This window comes from Spermophilus citellus, assembly GCF_964194105.1.
Source record: "Spermophilus citellus genome assembly, chromosome: 3".
Lineage (NCBI taxonomy): Eukaryota > Metazoa > Chordata > Mammalia > Rodentia > Sciuridae > Spermophilus > Spermophilus citellus.
Genome location: NC_138184.1, coordinates 58,264,260 through 58,284,730, shown reverse-complemented (window position 1 = coordinate 58,284,730; position 20,471 = coordinate 58,264,260). Strand labels below are relative to the sequence as shown.

Sequence of the window (20,471 nt, the reverse complement as noted above, 5' to 3'; positions counted from 1 at the left end):
GGAGAGAGGCTTGTCCAAGATGTTAATTCAGTTCTCATCTTTTATTTTATTTTATTCTATTTTATTGTATTTTATTTTGACTCTAAGAGGAATAGTGAGAAATACTGGATGGTTATGGCTTGGAGTAATGATCAGCAGTTACCTGAGTAACTGAGTGCCTATGTTAAGCAGTCATATCATAATATGGATGTACTGCAGGATGAGAAAGTATATTTTATGTGAGTTTTCTGTTATAACCAGTGTAGCGATTAAAAGTTTAATTTTAGGTGGGCATGGTGGTGCACGTCTCTAATCTCAGTGGCTCAGGAGGCTGAGGCAGGAGGATTGAGAGTTGAAAGCCAGTCTCAGCAACCTATTGAGGCCCTAAGCAACTTAGCAAGACCCTGTCTCTAAATAAAATACAAAAAAAAAAAAAAGGGCTGGAGATGTGGCTCAGTGGTTATTTGCCCCTGGATTCAATCCCTGGTACAAAAAAAAAGTTTAGTTTTAGGAGTCAGAATACTTGAGTCCTATAATCTTCTACAACTCACTTAAGCTCTCTGAATTTAAATATCATTATTTGTATATGGGGGGGGGTTAATATTTTTGTTTCATGTTTTGATTAAACAAAAAAATACACATGAACTGCTTAGCTCAGTCCATGGCACAGGACTCAATACATGTTAGCTCTTCTAATTATTAAGCAATAGCATACGTGTGGCATCTGATAGTCAAATAGGTTTACACAGAAAGTTCTGACTTATATTCAATCCAACAAAACTTTTACTGGGTGTCTAGCATGTCGTGTGGCACGCTGCGCACAGGAAGATGGATGGTCCTATCACAGAAGTCTCAAAGTATATCATGGAAATGAAAATCAGATAATTAAAAGCAGGTCATTAAAATATGGTGTCATGTGTGTATTAATGGAGTCACAGTCAAGGTGCTGCCTCAAGGATGTCCAATAGATTCTGAGTGTTAACTCTCTTCACTTGGTGGAGACTGACTTCTTCAGGGGCAGTGGAGAAGACTGAGGCCAAGTCCAGGCTCCTTGGACAAGAGAGCTGTGATGGATTAGTACTGTCTGCCAGCCCGAGACGTGAAGGGCCTCGAGGTTTAATATCATTTCTTAATCATCACTTTACCTAGGGGAAAAAAATGATGGCAGGTAAGACATCCAAGAGGAGCAGGCATCTGCATTCGAGAACATTCCATATTCTTTAGATGAGCTAAGGAGTGTTGAAAAGGTCAGGTGAGGCACAATAGCATTTTGAACAGTTTATTTGAGCCCACAGCAATTCATGAATTGGGCAGCTCCGGTCAAAAGGACCCAGAAGCCCCACCCAGGGGTGTCACAGAAGCAAAGCAAAGCAAGGGTTTGGTTACAGTTACCTCGTGGGTCTATCCTGTGGGAAAGGTGCTGGGCGCCCAGCATGAAGTCTGTCTGCCGCTTCTGATTGGTTGAGCCCAAGTTCTATTAGTCCTTAATGGGGCTGTTTGTAAGAAATTCCAGTTTCTCATGATTCAAGTTTCACAAATGCTTGCAAATCAAGCAAAGCTGAGGCCGACACAGGCTTCTCTGCCCAGGGAATCTTCAGCCCTGGTCTGCATTTTCATTTTCTTTAATAAGGGTAGTGTTAGGGTTTAGATATGAGGTGTCCCCCCTCCAAAGCTCAGGTGTAAGACAATGCAGGGACGTTTAGAGGTGAAATGACTGGGTTATGAGAGCCTTAACCACTGACTTGGGTTAACTAGGCAGCGGGGAGAGGCTGGAGGAGGTGGGTCACTGGGTGTGAACCTTTGAGGTTTATATTTTGCTCCTGGAAAGCAGAGCTCTCTTGGCCCTCTCCTCCAGCCACACCCACCTCCTCCAGCCACCACCCAGTTAATCCCATCAGGGGTCCATTCACTGGTTGGGTTAAGGCTCTCACAACCCAGTCATGTCTCCTCTGGACCTTCTTGCACCGTCTCACACGTGAGCTTTTGGGGACACCTCACATACAACCATAACAGGGAGCCAAATAAATTTTTCCTCTTCTGAACTGGTTCTTGTCAGGTCTTTTGGTCACAACAGTGAAAAAGCCAACTGGAACAGGGTATGTTAAAATAATAAAATGGGTCTAAATCTGGGCTTTGCCCTCATGTTTGGGGTAAGTGGCTCAGCATTTCTAAGCCTCATTGCCCAAGGAGGTGAAATAGAGTTAAAAGTGCATTTTTGCTCTGTGGGTCAGATGTAAGAATACCTAGCAAGGTGCCCAACCCTCAGAAAGTGCTTAACAAATGATAGTGATTTTTGCTACAGTGATTATGGACTCTCTAACCTACCTCAGTGTGACAAAATGTCAAACTTCATCATCAGAACAACTTACTTTCTGCTCACTCAAATGAAAGACTCACGCCCATTTAAAGTGGCTGAATTTTTATCTCGTGAAGACCACAAGCCCTCAGGACGAGACGTGAAGAGAGGGAAGACATACTTGCCTTCTCCTGGCACGAAGGTAAGTGACACATGTAATCCTCATCCCCAAAGAGTCGCATTTCAAGTACATCCTGTATTTTTAGCAGGTAACTTCAGTGAAAGGCAGGAGTTAAGTCTACCTGGGCCCTGGAGATCCTCAGTCACACACTGCGGGTGCTTAGTTATTACAAAAATGAAAATAGACCAGGCAAGTGGCACACGCCTGTCATCCCCGTGGCTTGGGAGGCTGAGGCAGGAGGATTGCAAGTTCAAGGCCAGCCTCGGCAACTTAGTGAGGCCCTCAGCAACTTGATGGACCTTGTGTCCAAATAACAAATAAAAAGGGCTCAGAATGTGGCTCAGTAGTTAAGTGTCCCTGGGTGGAATTCTTGATTCCAAAAAAGAAAAAAAATATATTAAAATGATTTCATTTGGGGAGTAAGATTGACAGAAATTCAAATATTTCACACTGACACATCTCTAATAAACTTTTCTCTGCGTGTCATTTTTTTTTCTTAAACATCACAGATAATGGAACCAACTCACATATTTGGCACAGATATCAACCACTTAGGAAAAATTCATTTTATATACCCTGAAGATAAACCTCATCTTTACCTAGTGGTTGTACCTAGACCCCTGCCTTATGATGATCTCACTTGATATTTTTCAACTTTACCATAGTGTTGAAACAATATGCCTTCCACAGAGACTGTGCTTTGAGTTTTGAATTTGGATCTTGCCCGGGGTGACAATATGCTATACTTGGGGGACACTGAGCGCAGTTCCCAGGGAGCCACAGAATCACAAGTGAAGGAAATCTCAGTCCCTGCTATGTCCTGTGCTGCCAGAGGTTTGGGATATTATGTTTTGAGTTTTCTGTGGTTTTGAATCCTGTCATGTGTGTGTACATGAGTTTTTTTAAGTTTTTCAGTTGCAGATGGACACAATACCTTTATCTATCTATCTATCTATCTATCTATTTATTTTTATGTGGTGCTGAGGATCGAACCCAGGGCCTCACACGTGTTAGGCAAGCGCTCTACCACTGAGCCCCAGCCCCAGCCCTGTACGTGAGATACAGGCTTTGTCTTAGATGATTTTGTCCAACGATAGGCTAATATAAGTATTCTGAGCCTATTATGGTTGTTGAGTCTCAGCTATGATGTTCGTAGGTCAGATGTAGTAAAGGTATTTTGACTTATGGCCTTTCCAATATATAATGGTTTACTGGGGTGGAACTCTGTAAATTGCAGCACCTCTATAATAAGTAGATTCTGAGACCTTGCCACATGCTTAATTCTGCTGAAAATTTGTGCTGCACTAAATCATCTCTGCTTGGCCACAATCTTTTCTTTTAAAATTTTTTATTTGTTCTTTTTTAGATACATATGACAGTAGAATGTATTTTGAACTTGGAAATATTTTACATACATGGAGTCTAATGTCCCATTCTTGTGGTTGGACCTGATGTGGAGTTTCCCTGGTCGTGTGTTCATATATGAACATAGGAAAGTTCTGTCCCATTCACTCCACTGTCTTTCCTATTCCCATCCCCCTCCCTTCCCTTCATTCCCCTTTGTCTCATCCAACGAGTTTCTATTCTTCCCTACCCCATTATTGTGGGTTAGCATTTGCATGTCAGGGAGAACATGTTATCTTTGGTTTTGGGGGACAGGCTTATTTCACTTAGCATGATAGTCTCCAGGTCCATCCATTTACTGACAAATGCCATAATCTCATTCTTCTTTATGTCTGAGTAATATTCCACATTGTGTACATGTAACACATTTTCTTTATCTGTTCATCTGCTGAAGGGCACCTAGGTTGGTTCCACATTTTAGCTATTGTGAACTGAGCTGCTATAAACATTGAAGTGGCTGCATCACTGTAGCATGCTGATTTTTAGTCCTTTGGGTATATGCTGATGAGTAAGATACCTGGGTCAAATGGTGGTTCCATTTCAAGTTTTCTGAGGAATCCCCCTGCTTTCCAGAGTAGTTGCACTAATTTGCAGTTCCATCGGCAATGTATGAATGTACCTTTCCCCCACAACCTCATCAACATTTATTGTTACTTGTATTGACCACAATCTTTTAACATAGTCATATCTTCTAAAAGTTATAGATGTCAAAGCTGATACTTAGTTAATTTTAAGGATCTGGAGCCAACTGTTTCTAATTCCGAAGTTCATGCCCCTTTACCATGGTCTCCAAAAGTGTGCATATAATTTTAATCTTTATGAAACACAAAAACATTTTAAACTTTGTCATTTTAGGAACTCAACATTGTACTGTTGTTTGGTTATCACTGTATCTGTTCAGTTAATTTAGACTTTAGCAGTGCAAACCTGAGTCGACTTGGAAATTATGAGTAGAAGCTTTTAGCAAAATGATGATACGTTGCCACTTAATAAATGATGACTAAAATGAATAACCAATTGAATAAAAACACTTTGTCCAGTAAATCTTACTAAAAAAAATCCACATTATCCTTCCCAGTAACTCTTGCTTTCAGAAGGTCTTAACCATCAAGTAATTTCACAACTGTTTCTGGAATTTAGCTCACCCTTATCTAAGCATGAGCCACTCTTGTGTGTTTGCATACATACCGTGGCCCAAATTATGACCAGCCCTGTAATGACTTTTAGAAGAGTGGACCACTTCCTTTCTGGTTAAGTGGACAATAGGAACGAAGTTGGGAAATGAGTTGACCCATCTAAATGGATATACTTCTTCCTGAGACGCCCTAAATTACTAAACTTCAAAATCCATTGTCTACTCTAAAAGGAAATGAGGGGCCACCATAGTGAACACCAGCAATTCTACATAAATAAAGCCAACGGCTGTCTTGTCAAGATGGCGGCTCACAGAGCTGCAGTCTGCCAACCTGGAGGCCACAAACCTTCCCTAATTGAACACCGATGGGCAGAGTCTATGAGTGGATCAATAGATGTTCAAACACTTCATGCACCAAAAATAAATAGATAAATAAAAATCAGGGGGTCAGAGAGTCAGGAACGCAGTTGTGTGGTAGAGCACTGGTCGACCATGCACAGGCCCTGGGTTCCATCCCCAGCACCACACACACACACACACACACACACACACACATACACACACACACACACACACACACACACACACACAGTCAGCCATGATCCTTACTGCACTGCTGACTCAAGGACAAGGCCGGGATCCCTTTGTGCCTGTCCTCAATGTGAAAAGCAGTTTTGTTCCATTCTAAATATGTGCATGTGACTATAATAGATTTCTGGCGTGGCCTGGGGGTTTGCTATTCTAATTAGTCAGCCTTCACGTTCTGCGTGAACCATTTGTAGGTGATCAAGTGTTGCAGAGTTGGCCACAGGGAGACCCACTGGAAAAAAAAAACAGTTCCCCGTGGGTTCTGCTTCTAGTTAAGATGGAGTCAATGCACTCCACCCAATTTCTCTCACCAAGTACATCCCCAAACCTTGGACAACAGGCATGTGACTTGTACCTGAGTGACAGAGCTTGCAGAGGAAACCAGAACCCAAGGAAGTTAGAACCCCTGGATTTCCTAGGTTTGCCCTCCTGTGTCTCCTAGCCTAGGCTCAAAAGCAACATGAATCTTTTTTTTTTTTTTTTGGTACTGGGGATTGAACTCAGGGGCACTCAACCACTGAGCCACATCCCCAGCCCTATTTTGTATTTTATTTAGAGACAGGGTCTCACTGAGTTGCTTAGGGCCTCGCTGAGATGCTGAGGCTGGCCTCCCACTTGCCATCCTCCTGCCTCAGCCTCCAGAGCTGCTAGGATTACAGGCATGAGCCCCTGTGCCCAGTGCTACCTGAATCCTTGAAGCAGCATGTGGGACACAGAGAAAAGAGCCCCAAGAGTACCCCTGCTTCTAGTCCCAGTTGGGTCCTGGTTTTCTGTGTTTTTCCCTCTCCCACTGGAGTCCACAGGCCAGACTCATGCCAGAAGCTGAGTCCTGGCTGGTGGCCACCAAGGCAGAGTTTGGTCAGTCCTCTAAAGCCCCGAGGGCAGCTGAGAAAACCTGCTGGAACAGAACAGCTGGGCTCTGAAGACAGAGGGAAGGAGGAGGGTCCCTGGCCACTTCCCGTTGCCCCTCAGCGGTGGAGATGGGAAGGAAACCTGTGCTTCCTAGTACAGGGACCAGAAGGACAGTGGCCTCTGAGAGCCACAGAGTATCAAATAGAAACAATCTATTTTATTTACCCATTATAACCCAAGTATTATCATTCCAATATGTGATCAATACAAAAAATTAGTAGAGGTATTATTATTATTATTATTATTGGTACTAAGTCCTCAGAATCCCTAGGTACTTGTGACTATTAAGCACATGAAATGAGGCTAGTCCAAATCAAAATGTGTTCTAAGGGTAAAGTCAACTAGAGATTTCAAAATAGATTTTGGGGGGGAGGGGTGCTAGGTACCAGGGATTAAACTTGGGGGCACTTAACCACTGAGCCCCATCCCCAGCCCTATTTTGTATTTTATTTAGACACAGGGTCTCACTGAGTTGCTTAGGGCCTCACTAAGTTGCTGAGGCTGGCCTTGAACTCACGATCCTCCTGCCTCAGCCTCCCAAGTCACAGGGTCAAAATAGATTTCTTTTTTAATTTTAAATATATATTTTAAGTTATTGTTGGACCTTTATTTACTTATTTTTTAGTGTTCGGTGCTGAGAAGCCAACCAGTGCCTCACACATGGGAGTCAAGCGCTCTACCACTGAGTTCCACCCCAGCCCTCAAAATAGATTTTTAAATGTCAGTCTCACTCCTGTCCCTTAACTTTCTTTAGTAAAATGACAAAGCACAGAAGCTGTGTCCTGCCTCCAGTGTTAGTCTGGGTGGGATAATGTGGCTCCAGGTGCTGTGACTTCACTGTAGGGAAACTCCAATAAAGGGAGGGTCAGACAGGCTACAGTCGTGGAGTGTCGTGGAGGTCTTGGGGACTAATTAGAGCTGGATTGGGTGTGGACCAGGGACCAGCTTTCCCACTGGAGCAGGTGAGGAAATGGGGGAAGGGGCAGAGCCCAAGGTTTTCCAGAAGGAATCTACCAAAGTCCCTAAAGGCTTGTGAGGCGGCTGGTGACTTCTGAGCCCGGAAGCTCCCAGGGGGCAGATGGCCCGTGTTTCATGTCTCTCTCTTCAAACCCTCAGCCCAGGAGCCACTGGCTAACAGCATCTGCAGGCTGATAGGCGGCCAGCAGTGTTGCTCACCAGCCTCACACAAGGCTCCCCAGATAAGATCTGACTCTCCCAGGGCGGCTTCCCGGCATTTTCTCACTAGGAAACTATGCCATTTTGGCTAGCTGGAGGGAAACCTGTTCTAGGTAACTGCCCTTTGTCCCCCTGTATCGAGTGTTAAAAATAATACCTCTGTCCCTGGGTTTGATCGCCAGTACCAAAATAAAAAATAATGACAATGATAATAAAAAAAACCTCAATACCACTCCCTCCTATTTCTCAAGGACTTAGGATGTGCCTAGGAGTGTGCTGGGGCCTTTCTCTGATTAACGCTCATGGCAATCTTATTCTATAGATTTTATGAATAATTGCATTTTATGGCAAGGCAAGAGAAGCTCAGAGAAGTTAAGATACATATGCTCGGTCACACAGCTAATAAGTGGTAGAGGCAAGATCAGAATAGCATGCTGCAGTTCCCATCCTTGCAGTCCTGCCTTGGCAGAGAGGCTGGGTTCATTCCTGAGTCATTTTGGTCTGCAGTGCCGTTCTAAATCTCTGTCCAGAAACTGGGTCAACTCTGTCTTCAGCCTGCTGGAGGTAAGTCCTTGCATGGTTTTGCTACTTTTGGGGGGGTAGGGGCAGGTACCAGGGATTGAACTTGGGAGGCACTCCACCACTGAGCCCCATCCCCAGCCCTATTTTGTATTTTATTTAGAGACAGGGTCTCATTGAGCTGCTTAGTCTCCCTTTTGCTGAGGCTGGCTTTGAACTCGCGATCCTCCTGCCTCAGCCTCCCAAGCTGCTGGGATTACAAGCGTGCACAACTGTACCTGGCTGGTTTTGCTACTTATTTGTGCACTTTGAGTGTGCACTTTGAGGGCAAAGATGTGACTTCATAAAGGTGAGCAAAGACAGCTCTGTCATGCTCTTTGGGTTGATGGAGTCTTGTTCTGGCACTAAGGAGGCGTCGCTGGCCCAGGGCAAAGATGTCCTAGGGTCCTGTCTCTGCCCCAGAGCTTAGAGACTTCTCACTGAGGACTGTCTGCTCCCGTCCCTCCAGGGCTTTGGGGATCTAGAGAAGTCCCCTCTGCCCTAAGCTTTGTGCAGAACAAGGGCTAGATAACAGCCCTCAGCCAACCTCGGCTCATCTGAATCAGTTTCCCTTCCCACCTGCCTCCCTCCCTGCACAGCTCCTGAATCATGTCCCCTGGATATGAAGTCCCGGGGCAGCTGGGAGGGGTGTGAGAAGGACACACAGCAGCGACTTTATCTGAGGAGGGATAAAGAGTCGGGAACACATGGTGAGGCACAGCCTGATATCATTCCGAGCCAAGGAAATCAAAGTGTGGGAACAGACTCCAGAGGGTGAGGGTGTTCCAGGAAGGCCTAGCATGTGAACTCCCTAACCTGGTGTTCTCCAAACCCAGGGCCATGACCTGGAGGTCAGGAAATCATTTTGGTGAGTCATGACTAGAGGGTTGTTTTTTTTTTTTTTTTAAACATAAAACGTAATCAAATAGAATGTAGTCTATCAAAGTATATCATTGGCTCGGGGCAGTAAAATGTATTTCTTTCTGGCCTGGTGCAGTGGCACACGTCTGTAATGCCAGTGGCTCAGGAGGCTGAGGCCGGAGGATCGTGAGTTGGAGGCCAGTGTCAACAATTTAGTGAGGCCCTAAACAACTCCATGAGACCCTGTCTCTAAGTAAAATGTAAAAAGAGGCTCAGGATATGGCTTAGGGGTTGAGCAACCCTGGATTCAATCCCTGGTACCAAGAGATAGATAGATAGATAGATAGATAGATAGATAGATAGATAGATAGATAGATAGATAGATCGATCGATCTGTGTGTCCTAGTATCCGATCAAGTGGTGGGATTTCACCTCAGTCCTGCCTTTCAGATCTCTCTATCACATATACTCACCTTTGAAGCCTGTCACACTGATCCGGGTCACCACCATCTCTTGCCTGACTGCCTATGACAGTCTCCCAATTGGTCTCTGCAGTGTGGTTCCCTGCTGATCCTTTTCAAATTTCACTGCTTATAGTATTTCAATGTCCCCTCTGTCCTCTTACCATAAAACCAGGTTTGTTAGGGTGGCTGCAGGTCAGCACAGTCTCACTTCCCTGTCCTTGCCAACCTCATTTCATATCATGTGTTTGGTTCGGGACTTCTTTTAATGCCTCTGATCTATATTGTTTCTTTCTGCCCCAGGGCCTTGGCATATGCTGTTCCTTCTGCTGGCCTCCCTTTACAAACCAATCCCCTCATCCAAAGGACTCCTGTCCATTCATCTGATCTCCATTAATTTCATCAACTCCTAGTACAAGATTCCCTCTCCTCCTTGGAGACAGATCACTCATTCTGGGATCTCACTGCACTCTTAACCTTGGTCAGTAGCAGTATTTCACATATTTGACATTGTTCCTTGGTTCTGTTTAGCTCTCCCACCAGACCATGAGCTCCAGTGTAAGAATAGCGCTTGCCTACCTTTTGCCCCAGGGCTTAGAACCCAGCCCAGGTCACGCACAAAGCAGGAAAGAGAACATTCAACTCATTTGACCTCTGAAGATATAGTGGTGAGAGAAACCCCAGGTGCTCAGCTTTGGCCACCAGCCCCAAGTCAGAGGGAAGCCGCAGGGGCAGACCTCCAAGGAATTAGAGTGGGGTTTAGCCCTGGGAAGAGCCTTCTGCGTAGCCCGGGGAATGTCTCAGGGCTGTGGTATTTATGAGTCCCTTTTTATTTGGACACAAAAACCTCCCTCCATCTCCTTTGGACACTGTCTCCTTGTTCAGGAGTTTACTCCAATCTGCACCTAACAAGCTCCAAAGGGCCTGGACAAGGGAGGGTGTGTGGCTCATGGCAGGAGGGACGGTGTGGCCACAGGGTTCACTGTGTGTGTCGCTGCAGGGTGGGTCTGCAGGGGGCTCTGCTAGCCTTGTCCCCATGTCCAGCTTTCTCCCTGGCTGTGAATTTCCTAAGGGATCCGAGGGTAAAAAGTTAGGGATATCAAAACAGACTTCATACTTGTCCATGAACAAAGAAAGCCATCTTTCCCAGCAAGCCTGGGGGACCAAGTTAAGGAAGACGTCAATAATAATCATCATCGTCCTAATAATCATCACAGTAACCACGAATGGCCTCCGAGAGGTCTCCCGGTGCCTGCACTGCTTTATTTCATATTCCAACCATCCTCCGAAGGGCTTCCTCTGACCAAGGAGGGAAGCAGACCTCTGAGGAGTGCAGCTCCTTCCCGCAGACCACCCACGGAGCAACAGGTGGCAGAGGGATTGGAGACCCCAGGAGGATCCGTTGGAGGATCTTCCGGTCCTGCTGCTGCTCTTGACCACTGTTTTCATCTGCCCTGTTGGCCTTGAATCACTCCTTCCATAAATCTCGGATTCGTCGGCATTTATGGTGCTGCCTGCATCTGGGGATTCAAAGGAAGGTGACTGTCCGCGGCCCTCTCCTGGAGAGGTTTACCACCCAGAGGGAATAGGTCTTCCCCGCTTCCTTGCTGACCTGGACTGCCCGGTGCCGGCGGCATCTCGTTTACACCTGGGCGCTGTGATCCCCAGGTAAGGGCGAGAGCACCCATTTTACAGATGAGCACACTGAAGCCTGACTAAAGTCCTTGACCTAAGGGTGCCACGGGGCTGGGTGGAGCCACGGGTAGGAGTGGGAGGAAATGAGAGCCAGTGGGTGGACACTCCTGGAACTTGCTGGTAACTATGAGAGTGGGAGGGGCTGCTTGGGAGGTGCTGAGTTCTCCACCACCCGCACGAGAAAGAAACCGGGTTGGATCCAGTGTACCCCGTGGAGCGGTGCCTACAGACATGGAGCGGGCTTGGTCGAGCACCAGCCCCTGGGCCTCCCCGCTGGACACTCTGGTTCAGTAGGTCAGGACAGGATCCCCAAACCTCTGCCCCTGTAACATGCTCCCCCGGTGACCCTGAAGGATGGAGTCACCATGGAGTCACACAACCACCAGTGGGGTAGATGGCCTTTAAGGTCCTTCCCACCATTCACATTCTCCGAGCCAGCGTGTCCCTGAAGGTAGTCCACAGAACACTCAGCCTGGATGTGAAGGCCAATGCACTTGTTCCAAGAGTCACACAGTGAAGGGTTCTGGTTTTAGAAGCTGGAATCTTGCCAAAAAGATTCAAGGTACCATCGTATGGAAGCAGCCATCATGATCTGTAAATGAGTGGGCGTGGTAGCCTTCCACTACAATGTTCTCTGCAAGGATAGGTGGTAAACCAGATTTGGATCACAGGCTCTAATGTGCTGACCCCTGGCCTATAAAATCTGGTGTTACAAAAATAAGTTTCTGACCTGGCTGGGGGGACTGCAAATTGGTGCAACCACTCTGGAAAGCAGTGTGGAGATTCCTCAGAAAACTAGGAATGGAACCACTCCTGCGTTTACACCCAAAGGACTTAAAATCAGCATACTACAGGGACACAGCCACATCAATGTTGATAGCAGCTCAATTCACAATAGCTAAACTGTGGAATCCACCTAGATGCCTATCAACAGATGAATGGACAAAGAAAATGTGATACATACACAAAATGGAATATTACTCAGCCATAAAGAAGAATGAAATGATGGCATTTGCTGGTAAATGGATGGAACTGGAGACTCTCATGCTACATGAAATGAGTCATTCCCAGGAAAACCAAAGGCTGAATGTTCTGTCTGATATGTGGATGAATAAGCAGGGGATGGGGATGGGGGTGGGGGATAGAAGGTCACTGGATGAGACAAAGGGGAAGGAAGGGAAGGGAGGGGGATGGGAACAGGAAAGACAGTGGAGTGAATGGGACAGAACTTTCCTGTGTTCATATGTGAACACACAACCAGGGAAACTCCACATCATGTCCAACCACAAGAATGGGATCATAATTAGAATATGATCCGTGTGTGTGTGTGTGTGTGTGTATGATGTATGTATACAATGCTAAAATACACTCCACTATGTATAACTAAAAACTTTTAAAAATCTAAGTTTATGAAAAGCCATAATGTCTAGGCCTTCAAGAATAACCACAGTAGCATCTTCGAAGCTCCTTGAAGGTCTGAGAAGTAAAAAGACTTGTTTAATTTTGGTTAACCCAGAATTTCTCAAACCTGATTCCCCACAGGGTTCTCTCACTAGGTAATACTGACATTCTCTGGCACTCGGGACAGCACACCCTGGGGACACTAAGGCGTGTCTCATCATTAGACCACCTGCCTATTGGCACAGACTGTCTTCTGAGAGGTTATGAGGGAGATTTCCCAGCAAGACCTGCCTCCCCCAGGCGGCTGGTGCCAAACTGAGCCCCTTAGTGGTGGCGTCCTTGGTTTAGGGTGCTGGGCCCAGATGAAAATGAGAATCATTTGTCAGTGCAAATCATTTGTCAGGATCCTTTCTCCAAAGTGGTTTTGGGTTTTGTTTTGTCTGCTTGCGTTTGTTTTAGTCAGTTGGTTAGAATTTGAATACCCAGGAGGCAACCCAGGGGCTCTTTCTTAACCACGGGGCCACCTCCTCAGCTTTTTATTTTTTATTTTGAGGCAGGGCCTCACTAAGTTGCTGAGGCTGGCCTTCAACTTGCAATCCTCCTGCCTCGGCCTCCCGAGCCGCCGCAGCCGGCTATGAATTCCCAGGTGCCAATCTGCCCAGGAGGGTGAATTAGCTTGGTGACATGAGGCCAGTGATGTTGGCCTAGAGGTGTCAGTTTCACTCTCTGGAAGTGGCAATGGTGGCAGGATGAGCTGCTCCCCTCTCCATTCAGCTCCCCTGGGTCAGAAGCTTGGAGAGTCGGAACCCCAGGAACGCCAACCCCCAAAGAAGAATGTGCCCAGGGAGGGAACTGGAGGGAGGGGCAGATTGCTCCTTTTCATAAACCAGCCTGCTCCTGTTGTTCCAGCCCCTTTCAAGAATGGGCTTCAGGGGGTCTGGACAGTGTCACCTAAGGACAGTCGGAGTCCTGGTATTTGGCTGGAGGAGGGACACGCCAGAGGGGCCTGTGTGGCAGCACGTGGGGAAGTTAAAAGCTCCTACTAGAACCTCCTCTCCAAAGGACAGTCGGGACAAACGTGACTGGGACACATCAGGAGACGTCACCGGGTCTGACGTGGTCCCTGGAAGCTGAGTGACTCTGCTCCCTGGTGACTCGGAAACTCGGAGTCCTTGTCTTTTATTTTTATCATGGTGACTTGGACCATCAGTTTAGATCGTCCACGAATCGTGAGGTTGGTTCTGGGAAGACGACACCCAGGGTTATTCCTAAGCCCTGAAAACCCTGTTTGAAATTAAAAGCATCGGAGTGACTGGCAGGGATATTTAAACCGGCCCTCAGGGCCAGGAGGTCTGGGAGTGGCAGTCACTGAGCTCTGGGTCCTGAGGGACTGGTCCCCTCTTGGCCTCTAATTCTCTGCCCTTTCTGAGATTTCTGCTCCTCAGTTCTCTCTTCAGCTACACGACTCGGGTGCTTTGACTATTTCACTGCAAGAGACCGTCCTGGGGTTTGAAATGACAGCGGGGAGCCCACCATCCTGATAAAACTTTCTGTTCACCTTGGATCTTCATGGAAGGTGCAACAGCTGAGAATGATGGGCTTGGCATTCTCAAATATCAGGAATTAAATCACTTTTTATAAAAAAAAAAAAAAAAAAAAAAAAAAAACATGAGCTGGCAGGGCCCTGTGGCGCACGATTCTAATCCCAGACACTCAGGAGGCTGAGGCAGGAGGATGGCAAGTTCAAAGCCAGCCTCCACAACCTAGTGAGGCCCTAAGCAACTCAGTGAGACCCTGTCTCTAAATAAAATATATAAAAGGGCTGGGGATGGGGCTCAGTGGTTAAGTGCCCCTGGGTTCAATCCCCAGTACCAAAAAAAAAAAAAAAAAAAGAGCTGTGTCTGCTCTCTCTAGTTGTCAACCATTAATAAAATAACAAAATCAACATTATAGTGGGGGGGACTGATTGACTTATGTAGCTTAAGACTTCAGTCTGTTCAATTATAGCATGAGATACGTCATGTCGTGGATATAGTAAAACGTCCTAACTGACTTGACTGTTGTACAAAATTCCTTTTTTGGTTTCTAAAAATCTGTTTTCTGCAGCTTCTATAAAGTGATAAAGAGAATGAAAAGACATAAGCTGGACCAGAGTGACCCTGAAGCTCTGCCACTTAGTAGCTTGTTGCTTGTGGGCCCATCACTTCTTCACCTCTCTATGCCTTGGTTTTCTTGCCAGTTCATTGAGGAGACATTACTTATCTCTCTGGCTTGTGAAAAATAAAGGAAATGATAAATGTTAAGTTCCTGGAATACAGAAGGCACTCGATAATGATAAATGCTGCTGGGCACGGTAGCATGCACCTGGAATCCCAGTGACTTGGGAGGCTTAGGCAGGAGGATTGCAAGTTGAAGGTCAGCCTCAGCAACTTAGGGAGGCCTTAGGGAACTTACCAAGATCCCATCACAAAATAAAAATAAGTAAATAAAAAGGGCTGGGGATGTGGCTCAGTAGTTGCAGGCCCCCAGGGTTCAATCCCCAGTAACAAAAAACAAAAACACAGACAAATTTTTTAAAAAACTGCTGAGAGCCTCAAAAATAATCATAATGATAGCAGTTATTTTTGTTAGAAAAAAAAGTGAAATTATATTAACGTTCTAGTAAAATCTATGCCTATGAAGAGTGGGAGCTGACCTTTATTATACCGGATCACAAGTATGAAGCAGAACTGACTGTCTTTTCAATGTGTCACCCGGAACCTCAGCTCATTCAAACTGGGAAGGACGGAACTGAAGCCGGCCTGGTGCTCACCAGACTCACGAGAAGCCAGATTCGATGGCAGAGAAATGATTTTTTCAAGGAATTCTTGTAAACACAGGGTTAACAGCCCTCGGGAGCATAGTCAATCTGGTTCACGTTATCGTTTCTGGGTTTCTGCAAACCAGTGATTCCAACCGGCCTGCCCTTTTAGCCTGGGAAATCCCAGGAGCGGAAACTGGGGGTGGGGAGGGAGGGAGGCCCTTTGTGATTTTTCTCCAAATGAATCACCAATGATGAGAGCGATCTCCAGGCTGGATCCATTCAACTACCTTGAACAGTGAGAGCACGGGCCCTTCCCTTTTCCTGTCTTTGTCCCAGGGCTGGGCTCCCTCCCTTCACCACACCCCTGGCCTCTCACACAAAGACTCCAGGGCCTCCTGGGGGAGCTGCAGACCTCCGCCTCCACCCCGCCCTCTGGTCCCCCAAGTGTTGGCTGGCCAGGTTCAGCTACCTCCAAACTAGCCCAGGTGACAGCTCTTGTGACCCAATCACTGCACCTCCAGAATGTCCCTGCATTAACAGGAGCCTCTGGGGACACCTCGGATCCAAGCCATCAAAGGAATGTTCTGTACAGTTAGGAAATACTTGGGGCCAGGGTGAAACTGGTCTTCATGGGCAAGAGGCCCTGAGAGTATGGGTTCACTGCATGAAAGGCACAGAAAACTCTCTATAGAGCCCTAAGTGGGCAGACCTGCTGCAGAGAGGGGGCCGCAGATGCAACCAGTTATTACATAAGGACATGGCACCCAGGCTCTCCAGTTGGGGACGTGTTGGGAGCAAGGGGAGCTGGGATATTCCTTCCCAGCCCCCAGCATTCCGCTGTCCTAGGGAATCAACCCCTCAGTGCTTTGAGGAAGTGAAGCCAGTTCTTAGAAACTCAGTCCCTTCTGATTCCCTACCAGCCAACTATCTCTGAGAACAGAGCTGGCTGGGCGGGGCCCTGGGCCCTCGGATCTGCCTGCACAACACACGCACACCTGCCTCCTCCAAAGCTGGCCTGGCCCCCCAAAACCCCAATGGAGCGAACACACCCCACTTTCTCAGTAAGCGGGCTACTTGGCTCTTACTAGTCTCCTTGAGGCTCATCCTCATGGAGACACTCTGGGAAATAATGGTGTGGACGACAGGTTACCAAAGTAGACGGGTTCCCTGCATGCCACGTACTCGGTACCCCACACATACCCCAGCAGAGCATGTGTGACCCCAGAAGTCACTGCCTTATGGGATGCTGTGGGAACAGATCTCCCAGAGGCTGAGGTGATGGACCCAGGGAGCAGAGGTGGGCAGAAAGAGGAGGAAAGTAGCTGATGGAGGTTATCCCTGCAGGTTCAGAGATGAGATGCAGAACATGCATAGGAGCTTAGGAGCAGCTGGAAAAGTGTTCCTTACACGAGGGAACAGAGACTGCCAAGCTGAGGGAAAGAAAGAAAGAAATGCATTTTATGAGCCTCTGTCTTTTAAAACTGTACAGCTGTCAGTTTTCTCCACGATGCTGGAGCGTGTACCGTGACCAATGGTCTGGCTTGGATGCTGCGGACAATCTAACTGCATAAGCAACACACACATGCACGCATGCACACACACACAGGCTAATACCGTCCGCCTTCGATATGGTGGCTTCTGCATCCATACCTTTCAACCTACCAGATAGGAAATATTCCAAAACAGAAAATTGCATCTGCACTGATCATATGTAGTCTTTTCTTCTTCTTATCATTCCCTAGGCATTACAGAATAAAGGCTATTGCCAGAACATTTCTATGGTATTAGGTATTATAAGTCATCTAGAGATGATCTAAAGGACATGGAGTTATATACAGGTTATGTGTGTATACTAAGCCATCGCCTCTAAGGGCCTTGAGCATCTGCAGAGTTTCATGTCCACGGGGGTCCTGCGGATTCTGGAGGGGGGGGGATGGAACTGTGCAGGCATCCAGAGATAAGCATTCAAAGGGAGTGTGTGCTTCAGATCAAAATAGCAACGCTGATAAGAGTTACTGAGAGTTCAGAGGGAAACTTCAGTAGAACCCTCAGTCTGGTAAAGGCATCCCGGACATGAAATACTTAAGGCTGGAGAAAAAGGTCAGCACAGCTTCTAATCCAAGTTTTGTTTATTTCTTTCTTGTTTCTTTTTTTAAAAAAATTTTATCTAGGGCCTTACTATATTGTTGAGGCCGACCTCAAACTTGCCATCCTCCTGCCTCAGCCTCCTGAGTGGCTGGGATTACAAGAGTGATCCCATCATGCCTAATCTAGTCCAAGTTCTTAACTCACTGTCCTAGATGGGTGTGAGTGATCTGTGAACTCCTGATATTACAAAAATAACTTCTTTTTTTAAATTTTTTTTTTTAGTTGTAGGTGGACACCATACCTTTATTTTATTTATTTATTTTTATGTGGTGCTGAGGATCGAACCCAGTGCCTCACACATGCTGGGCAAGTGCTCCACCACTGAGCTATACCCCCAGCCTCCCCATATAACTTCTTTATGAATTGCTATGGACATTTTTAATCACATCTTCCAAAGAGAGACTCAAAATCGCTTAAGAACTCCTGCAAATGGATTCTGATTTGTGTTTTCATTATCCCAACCATCCATTTAGTGGTTTGTTTAAAAATCTCATGTTATTTTCATTTCAAGGAGAATCCAAGTTTTAAGAACTCCAAGGGAAACAGAACTCCTTGGAGGGATCAGATGGACTTTCCCGAGGTCGCCCTGAAGCCAGGCCTCCCTGTGAGGGGACACAGGCCCACCTGCCTGCTCCACCAGGACAGCACTCTGCTGGGCCAGGGTCCCCAGGGAGGGACTCAGGCCACTGCTCTGGCTCCAAGTCTCACCTCCCTGATGGGGTTTGATGTTCCTAAGTCTGGGAAACACGGCACAGGATTTCGCCTGGTCGCTGACCGTGACTCGAATGCTCATTTTCTCCTATAGGAACCTGATGTTGATCCCCATCCTACTGGATTCAGCAGAGCTGGTCCTGGGAGCACGTGCAGAGTAAGCATGCTTTGCACACCTTCCACCATTACATGTTTTTAGCATAATCTTCTGTTGCAGTAGCAAAGCACAACCCTAGGTTCCAAAACAGGACTGCAATTTATAAATTTATTTATATGGACCTTCCTGCAAATTGTCTTTTCTCTTATCTCCTACTACTTAGTGTCCCAACCCACGATTTTTTTTTTCTTTTCTTTTTAACTGGGGATTGAACTCAGGGGTGTTTTACCACTGAGATACAGCTTCAATCCTTGTTTATTTTTTTTTTTATTTTTGGTACCAGGAAATGAACTCAGCACTTGACTACTGAGCCCCATCCCCAGTCCTATTTTGTATTTTATTTAGAGATAGGGGCTCACTGAGTTGCTTGCTCAGCTCAGTTGCTTACTCACGATCCTCCTGCCTCAGCCTCCTGAGCAGCTGGGATCATAGGTGTGCCCTACAGTGCCCAGCCTAGTGCCAGTTTCAATAAACCTCTTTCACATGTTGTATAGCAAAGACTTTTCCATGACCTGGCAAGTGGCCTGGGTTATTTATACCAAAGTCTATTTTAAAATCTTGTACAATGCTGAAATATTTAAGGATAAAATTATACAATATGTGGCATTTGCATTCAAATAATCTGGGTAGGAGCTGGTCATGGTGACACACACCCTATAATTCCAGTGACTCGAGGGGCAGAGGCCGGAGGATGCAAGCTCGTAAATTCGAGAGCAGCCTCAGCAACATAGAAGAACCTGTTTCAAAATGAAAAAAAAAAAAAAAAAAATCCTGCATCTCAGGAGGCTGAGGCAGGAGGATCGTGAGTTCAAAGCCAGCCTCAGCAACTTAGCAAGGCCCTAAGCAACTCAGTGAGACCCTGTCTCTAAATAAAACATAAAAAAGGGCTGGGGATGGGGCTCAGTGTTTAAGCACCCCTGGGTTCAATCCCTGATACCAAAAAAAGGAAAAAGAAAAAAAGAGAGAAAGAAACAGGCCCTAGTTGTTTCTTTGAAACATTCGTTTGTTAAATTCTATGGTTAAAAGTTTTTTGGCTAATGACATCTGCCACACTCTCTAAGTATCATTATGGTGGTGAATTATATTTTAGTAAAGTCAGTTCAGTGGCGTTCACTCTCCATGGTCAGTTTTGCTCTGGGGCTGTTTTGACAACATGAATTTATTCCAGCACCCTCAATATATTAGGAATAATCTGAATGTCCCTAAATTTCATGTTTGCGCCCAACTCTGTCCTTGAGCAACACTCACCTCCCACTGAACTGAATGTCCTCTGAACACACAAAACAGCACGCCTCCAAAATCCATCGTCCCCCTCAGTTTACCACGTGCTCATGAGCCATGCCCATGAGTAGCAGGTGCTGTCCCCGCCTCTGGGATTTCAGATCATCCCTTCTGTCCCTTCTGGATGGCTCACAGGCTGCAGCCCACCCAACACCCACTTCCACCAGCAAATACCAGGTCATGTGCAAGGCCAAGTGCATTATTTCTGAACCATTTCATGGGGGTTAAATTATGCTACCATTTTATTCGATTCCTGTCTTTTTTTCTTGTCCTAATGTACCACTGATAGATTTTTCAGCGTCGAGAACCCAGAGCTTCTGCGTCTCAACACTACTGGCATTTTGGGCTGCACGGGGTGGAGCTGGCCTGTGATTTGTGGGTTATTTAGCAACAACCCTGAACTTGGCCTTTACCCACTGCAGATGTCAGTGGTAGCACCACATCCCCGCCCCCTTGTAGACATGCTTGTAGGCCTTGCCAAATGTCCCCTAGAGAGAGGGACAAAATGATACATGATTTTTCAGAGTGGTCAAATGCCACTGCCCAGAAGCTCTGGCATGTTTATGACCCTGCCCTGGTGACTTTTAGGAATGCATATGTCCCATGGTAGCAGAACTCCCTGCTCTGGTCTGATGAGGGTCTCCACGTGAGTCCTGGTGCTCATATTATTGACAGTGGCAATGGTAGGCCACTCACTTGACATTGAGCTCAAAATGTCTATCCC

General features: G+C 46.4%; 1 long non-coding RNA gene across 5 annotated transcripts in view; it reads right to left on the bottom strand.

Moving 5' to 3' along the window:
* The window catches only part of LOC308644430, a 248,779-nt gene that overhangs the window by 8,685 nt on the left and 219,623 nt on the right, over positions 1-20,471 (bottom strand). For 3 of the 5 annotated variants that reach the window (XR_014021001.1, XR_014021002.1, XR_014021004.1), the window contains one exon: positions 987-1,124. The exons of the other annotated variants lie outside the window; for them this stretch is intronic. This is a non-coding gene — a long non-coding RNA (uncharacterized lncRNA). The remainder of the gene's footprint in view (positions 1-986; positions 1,125-20,471) is intronic. 5 annotated transcript variants of the gene reach the window in all.